Below are 8,107 nucleotides of genomic sequence, written 5' to 3' on the forward strand. Positions count from 1 at the left end.
TGAACAAAGTGTGTCTGAACAAGAATTGAGTTTATATTATTAAAAGGAAAGAAAAACAATTGTCTCTTCTTTTCTTGAACAAGAAGGGGCCTGACAAATATATCTGGGGGGAACTCTAACTGGAAAAGATACATGAACCCCAATGTTCATAGCAGCACACTTTACAATAGCCAAGAAATGGAAGCAACCTAAATGTCCATCAACAGATGACTGGATAAAGAAATCATGGTGTATATATACAATGGAACACTCTTCAGCCATAAAATAGAATGAAATAATACAATTTATAGCAACATGGACAGACTTAGAGATTGTCATTCTAAGTGAAGTAAGCCAGAAACAGAAGGAAAAGTACCATGTGATATCATTTATATGTGGAATCAAAAAGAAAAGCAAAAAGGATACATATGAACTTATTTACAAAACAGAGACTGACTCACAGATATAGAAAACAAACTTATGGTTACCTGGGAGGAAAGAATGTGGGGAGGTATAAATTGGGATTTTGGGAATTGTAGATACTAACTACTATATATAAAATAGATAAACAACATATTTCTACTCTATAGCACAGGGAAATATATGCAATGACTGTTAATAAATATAATTAAAAAATACACATATATCTGAATCACTATGCTGTACACCAGGAATTAACAGCATTGTAAATTGACTATACTTCAGTTAAAAAGGGAGACTACAGTCAGGTTATCTTACAATGATTGCCTAAGAGTCATGCTGTAAGAAGCAACCTCTCTTCATCCTCTCCACCATCTGTTCAGCAGCCGCTAAAAAACAACTATGCCTGAGTGCATCTCCATCCACATTTGCCAGGCTGCTGTCCAGATCAGCAATGCCTGCTGGGAGATCTACTCTCTGGAACACAACATCCAGCCCAATGTCCAGATGTCAAGTGACAAGACCATTGTGGGAGGAGATGACTCCTTCAATATCTTCTTCAGTGAAACATGAGCTGGAAAGCATGTGCCCAGGGCAGTGTTAGCAGACCTGGAATCCACAGTCATTGCACTGGGACCAAGAGCAAGACACCAGCTCTTCCACCCTGAGCAGCTAATCACAGGCAAAGAAGATGCTGCCAATATCTATGCCGATGGTCACTACACCATTTGCAAGGAGATCATTGACCTCGTCTTGGACCAAATTCGGAAACTAGCTAACCAGTGCACAGATCTTCAGGGCTTCTTGGTTTTCCACATCTTTGATGGGGGATCTGGTTATGGATTCACTTCCGTGATGATGGAAAATCTCTATGTCAAATATGGCAAGAAGTCCAAGCTGGAGTTCTCCATGTACCCAGGCCCCAGGTTTCCACAGCTGTAGTTGAGAACTACAACTCCATCCTCAAAACCCAAACCACCCTCGAGCACTCTGTGCCTTCATGGTACACAATGAGGCCATCTATGACATCTGTTGTAGAAACCTCGATATTGAGCACCCAACCTACACTAACCTGCATAGGTTGATAGGCCAAGTTGTATCCCACATCACTGCTTTCCTGAGGTTTGATGGAGCCTTGAATGTTGTTCTTAAAGAATTCCAGAACAAACTGGGTCCCTATCCTCACATCCACATCACTCTGGCCACATATACCCCTGTCATTTCTGCTGAGAAAACCTACCATTAACAGCTTTCTTTATCACAGATCACCAATGTTTGCTTTGAGCCAGCCAACCAGATGGTGAACTCCTCGCCATGGTAAATACATGTCTTGCTCCCTGTCATACCATGGTGACGTGATTCCCAAAGATGTCAATACTGCCATTGCCAAAATCAAGACCAAGCATACTATCCAGTTTGTGGACTGGTGCCCCACTGACTTCAAAGTTGGCATTAATTATCAGCCTCCCACCGGGGTACTTGGAGACCTGGCCAAAGTACAGTAATCTGTTTGCATGCTGAGCAACACCACAGCCATTGCTGAGGCCTGGCCTCACCTGGACCACAAGTCTGGCCTGATGTAAGACAAGCATACCTTTGTTTAGTGTATGTGGGTGAGGTCACGGAGGAAGAAGAGTTTTCTGAGGCCCATGAGGACTTGGCTGCCCTTGAGAAACATTATGAGGAGGCTGGTATAGATTCTGTTGAAGGAGAGGGAGAGGAAGAAGGGGAAGGATAGTAAGGTCGCAATGTTACAAAGGTGCTGCTTTTGCAGAGAAGCATATTCTGTTTAAGCATTGAAAATTTGCAGTCTGATCAGTTAATTTGTATATAGCAGTGCATATTTCAATATACAATTACTGACTTATGCTTAAAAACACAATGCTTTATTACAGACCCAAATTATCCATTTCTCTGATGGATTTGAATAAAGTATTTCCTGTCTTAAAAAAAACAAAGATTACAAAGAAGGGTCTGACAAGGATTAGTTGGTTGACCAAACTTTAATCAGATCCTTGAAACTTCTCCTAGGCCCATATGGGTACCTCCTTGTAAAATCCTCAGCAAGAATTCTGCTGAGAGTGCTTTGCATGAGGCCTTCATCCTCCAGGTCTGATCACCCTCAATATCTAATTAGGTTTCACATATTCCATCCCCACCAGCAGGATTTCCTCTTCCCAATTCCCTATTCTTCATTGAGCCCAGTTGTATATTGAGGTCTATTTTTCATTATTACTATAGTTCTGAATAAATATGTTTTTACCACATTAAATACTCTCCATGTATGGCTCTCCTGTGACAGTTTTCAGAATCAGTCACCCCATACAGTGCAGTAACTCCCCTCTTTGCCTGTTGACACAGAGTCATGAGGAGCCCAAAGTGGCCGGGTGTCAGTCTTAACCACCACTCTGGAAAATTATTGTTCTTTCTACTGGCAGAAACATTCCTTCACCTGGAACTACAAAGTCTAGGTGGGAGAGGGCAAAGGCCAAGATGGTGGAGTAGAAGGACACTCATAGCACACCCTCTTCCACCAATACACCAAGAACTCACATCCACAGACCCAAGCAGCCAACCAGAGTACCTGCTGAATGCTGACAGAACATCACCATCTTCAAAAGACAAAGATATGAAGAATCTGGTAGGAAAAACGGAAAAAAGAAAGAAGAAAAAGCAAAACAGTGCAGGACTGGTCTCGCGGGGAGAGAGTGGTGAAGGAGGAATAGCATACATTTGCTAAATCTCCCGTCTCCAATGGAGAGGTCAGTGGGAAGGAGAGTGGCCTCTGAGGTTTGGTTCTGTACAGAGCAGCCCTTGACTGACAGAACTAAGTTAACCGGGTATAGAAAGTCTCTGCAACCTCCAGCCCTAGGGGCAAATCTGCAGGTGGGGAATGGGACAGGCAGCCTAAGCCAGGCAGAGGACTGGGACAGCTACACTGAGGCACCACTGGGGAACTTCAGGGTACTGGGTGCCATGAATGAGTGGGTATGCATGGCAAAACAAACTGGGCCCTCCATAAAATAACATTGCTGATGTGCCCTGAGGGGAAGGGTGCCATAACCCATCTCTGAAAACACACTGAAGGTTTTGGGGACAAGAGAGGCAGGGATGAGCCACAGCCACCATATTCTCTAGTGTTTAGCACCCAGGCAGTGGAGAGGTTGAAACCTGAATCCATACCTAAGGGCTTAGCAGCCTCAAAGACCAGATGGAGACTTGTTTACAGCCTGAGGCAGATAGCATCCCTCTGTCCTGGTACCTCAGAGAACTCATGCCACCAAGAAAAACAAGGAGCTGAGTCTTGTCATGGAGCAGGGGCAGAGCTGTTGCATCATCTTTCCTGAGGCTGCCTATGGAGAGCAGACCCTAGGTGGAGCAGGCAACTGCACAGAGCATGGGAGTGACCAGCATAGGGAGAGGGCAGGCAGCCACTGGTCTTCCTGACAGGAGCAAAGCACCTGACCATGGTGCTGGGAGGGGACATGATCCACGAGCCTAACTTTCCAAAGCACAGCATCTGACTGCATCATCAGGTGGGGATGTGACCCACCCGTCCACAGTGTAAGAGTGCAGCACTTGACCATAATGCTAGGAGGGGGCGCATCCTGCCCACCTACCTTGTGTGAACACAGCATCTGACCATGGCATGGGGAGGGGGAGTGACGTGATCGCCCACTGTTTAAGAGCTCAGCATCTGACTGTATTGTTGGAAGGGGATGTGAACTGCTTGCAGACAGGCACTGGGAGCAGCAAAGATGAGGGATGCCAACAGAGGGCCTCTGGAAGCAGCAAGCTGAGTTTACAAAACAGAGAAGACAGAAAGAATTCTCAATAAAATCATTAAGAGTGCACAGTCTCCATGAGAACACATCAACCCCCTTTTTTAATCTGTTCTATTTCCTATTACCTTTTTAATTTTTACTTTTTAAACAATTTTATATAATTCCATTTTAATCCCTGTTAAATTTTTTGTTAAAATACATTTATTATTATGTTTTTACATACACCTCATTTCATTTTTCTTTCTCTGCATTTGGATCTCCTGTCATTGCTTATACACAAGTTTCATTTTTTTTTCTCTTTTCTACTTTCTTAAGGTTTTTAAAAGAAGTCTCAACCTTTTTGCTATTCTGCTTCAACTTGCTATTCTACTACTGATTATACATTGTTTTCAAACCATTTTTCCTACCTTCATTTAAAATTCTCTTTTTATTTAATCTTTTTTATCTATTCTATTTTCTATTACCTTTTTAATTTTTACTTTTTAAACAATTGTATATGTATCAAATTTTAATCCTTTTCCTTTAAAAATGTTTTTAGTATCATTATTTTTAAAAATCCACATGATATCATTCTCATTTCTCATGGTTTTGATTTCCTGTTATTGATCATAAACAGGATTCAAATATTGTTTTTGTTCTTTTCTCCTTTTCTTAAAGTTTTTAAAAGATGTCTCAACATGATTGCTATTCTGTTTCAACTTGCTCTTCTATTATTAATTATACACTGTTCTCAAACCTTTTTTTCTGCCTATATTTAAAATTATCTCTCTCTTTTTTTAAAGTTTTATTCCAGCATGGGACATAGATCAATAAATAAAATCCTTAAGGACTAAAATAGATAACTGATATGACATAAGCCACAGTGCCAGAGAGATATGAGCTAGATGAAGTAGCAAAGAAACTATTCCAAATTAAAACAGCAAGAGAAATCCCCTAAAAGAACAATCAATGAAATAGACATTGACAGCCTACTAGATCAAGATTTCAAAAAAGGAGTGATCAAAGTACTGAAGGAACTAAAAGAGATAGTGTTTACAGATATAAAATATGTCACAAGTGAAACTGAAGCTATAAAGAAGAGCCAAGTAGAATTGGTAAACTCATTGGCTGAGATAAGAACTGATCTAAAGGCTGTGCAAAGCAGACTACATAATGCAGAGAAACGAATAAGTGACCTAGAAGACAGGACAACAGAAACCACCCAATCAGCTGAGAGATAAACAAATAAAAACAAATGAAAACAACATAAGGGACCTATGGGATAATATAAAGCATGCCAATCTGTGCATAATAGGGGTCTCAGAAGGGGAAGAAAGATCAAAGGGGATTGAAAAGGTATTGGAAGAAATCATGACTGAAAACTTCCCAAACTTAAAGAAGGAATCAGATATACAAGTACATGAAGCTCAGAGGGTCACAAACAGGAAGAACACAGACCCACAACAAGACATAACATAATCAAGATGACCAGAGTCAAGGATAAAGAAATGATCCTAAAAACAACAAGAGAAAAACAAAGAGTGAGTTACAAGAGAACCCCATAGGGCTCTGAGCTGATTTCTCTACACAAACACTACAGGCCAGAAGGGATTGGCAAGATATATTCAAAGTCCTGAATGAAAAAAAAGATGCAGTCTAGGATACTTTATTTAGCAAGACTCTACTTTAGAATACAAGGAGAGTTAAAGAATTTTATAGACAAGCAAAAACTAAGAGAATTAAACAACAGTAAACCCATGCTAAAATAAATATTGAAAGGTCTACTCTAAATATAAAAGAAGCAGGATGTTACAGAAATGAGAAACTCATAACTGGAAAGGTGATAAATTACCACGAATTACATATAGAGTAAACAAGAAATTGTAAAAGAAGACATCTAAATCATTAAGAGTGGGAGATGGAAGCAAGAAAATATACAGTATTTTTTCTTTCTTTTAAAAATTTTTGTCCATGGTAGGATGGGTTGGAGCCTATATTACTATCTGTTTAATACAAATAATTACAGTAATGGGTTAATAGACTTACAAAAAAAGGATAACCACAAATCAAAAACTTAGAAGTGAGCCAAAAAAACTAAATAAAATCCAATACAATACAAAGGAAAATTACCAAACCACAAAAGAAATAAGAAAGGAACAAAGAGGAAATAGTAAATCAACTGCAAAGCAAATTCAAAATGACAATAAACAAACATCTATTATTAATTACTGCAAATGATAATGGACTAAATGCTCCAATCAAAAGACATAGAATTGCAGAATGGATAATAAAGCAAGAACCTTCAATATGCTGCATACAAGAGACCCACTTTAGGGAGAAGCACACATATTGATTGAGAGTGAAAGGATGGGAAAAGTTATATCATTCAAATAAAAAAGCCAAAACAACAAGTGTAGTATTAATGATTTCAGACAAAAAAAAATACTTTAAAGCAAAGGCCACAAAGAGAGATACAGAAGGACATTTTTTAATGCTTACAGGAGTAAAGAAATATGAGAATATAACAGAAATTAATATATATGCACCCAATATAAGAGCACATAAGTACATAAAACAATTACTAACAGAGATAAAGGGGGATATTGATGGGAATACAATCATTGTCAGAGATTTTAACATCACATTCACATCACAAGAGATATCATCGAGGAAGAAAATAAGGAAACAGAAATTAAATAATAAAATAGAAAAATCAGATTTGGTGGATATTTTCAGAGTATTACACACACACCCCTAAAATAGGATATACATTCTTTTCAAGTGCACATGGAACATTTTCTAGGATTGATCATGTACTTGGACACAAAGGAAGCCTCAGCAATTTTAAGAAGATACAAATTATCTCAGGCATCTTTACTGACCACAATGCCACAAAACTAGAAATCAACTACAAAGAAACAAGGAGGAAAAAGGAAAGCATGGAGAATAAACAGCATGCGACTAAAAAACCAATGGGTCAATGATGAAATCAAAATTGAAATTGAAAAATAACTTGAGGGAAAAGAAAATGAAAACACACACAAATTTTGTGATACACAACAAAGACAATGCTAAGGGGGAAGTTTACAGTGATACAGGCCTTCCTCAATAAACAAGAACAACTTCAAAAGAAGAATCTAAACCATCAGCTAAAAGAATTGGAAAAAGAAGAGCAAAAAACCTGAAAACGCAGCAGAAGGAAGGAAATTATAAAGATCAGGGAGGAAATAAACAAAATAGAGATTTATAAAACCATAGAAAAAATCAGTCAAACCAAAAGCTGTTTTTTTTTAAAAAGTAAATAAAATTGACATACCTCTCAACAAACTCACAAAGAAGAAAAAAGAGAGAGCACAAATAAGCAAAATAAGAAAGGAAAATGGAGAAATTTCAACAAATAAAATAGATATACAGAATATCGTATGAGAATATTATAAAATACTATATGGAACCAAAATGAATAAACTAGAGGAGATGGACAAATTTCTGGAAACATAGAGTTCACCAAGACTGAACCAAGAAGAAACTGACCACTTGAATAAGTCGATCAATAGAAATGAAATAGAATTAGCAATAGAAAACCTCCCTACAAATAATAGTCAAGGACCAGACTGCTTCACCAGGGATTTCTACCAAACATATAAAGAAGAACACATAGCAGTCCTCCTCAAACTCTTCCAGAAGATTGAAAAGGAGGGAATACTCCCAAGCTCATTCTATGAATCCACCATCACCCTGATACCAAAACGAGGCAAAGACACCACCAAAAAAGAGAATTACAGACCAAATTCACTGATGAACATAGATGCAAAAATCCTCACCAAAGTATTAACAAATAGAATCCAACAGCACATAAAAAATATTATACATGATCAAGTGGGGTTCATCCCAGGGACACAAAGGTGGTTCAACATATGCAAATCAGACAATGTAATACATCACGT

The 8,107-nt window shown here is 38.4% G+C and overlaps 1 pseudogene; it reads left to right on the forward strand.

The window, feature by feature from the left end:
• The first annotated feature begins 801 nt into the window (after positions 1 to 801).
• LOC105092514 (tubulin alpha-1A chain-like) lies at positions 802 to 2,273 on the forward strand (annotated as a pseudogene).
• The last annotated feature ends 5,834 nt before the right edge of the window (positions 2,274 to 8,107 follow it).

The sequence above is a fragment of the Camelus dromedarius genome, chromosome 29 (assembly GCF_036321535.1).
Source record: "Camelus dromedarius isolate mCamDro1 chromosome 29, mCamDro1.pat, whole genome shotgun sequence".
NCBI classification, from domain to species: Eukaryota; Metazoa; Chordata; class Mammalia; order Artiodactyla; family Camelidae; genus Camelus; species Camelus dromedarius.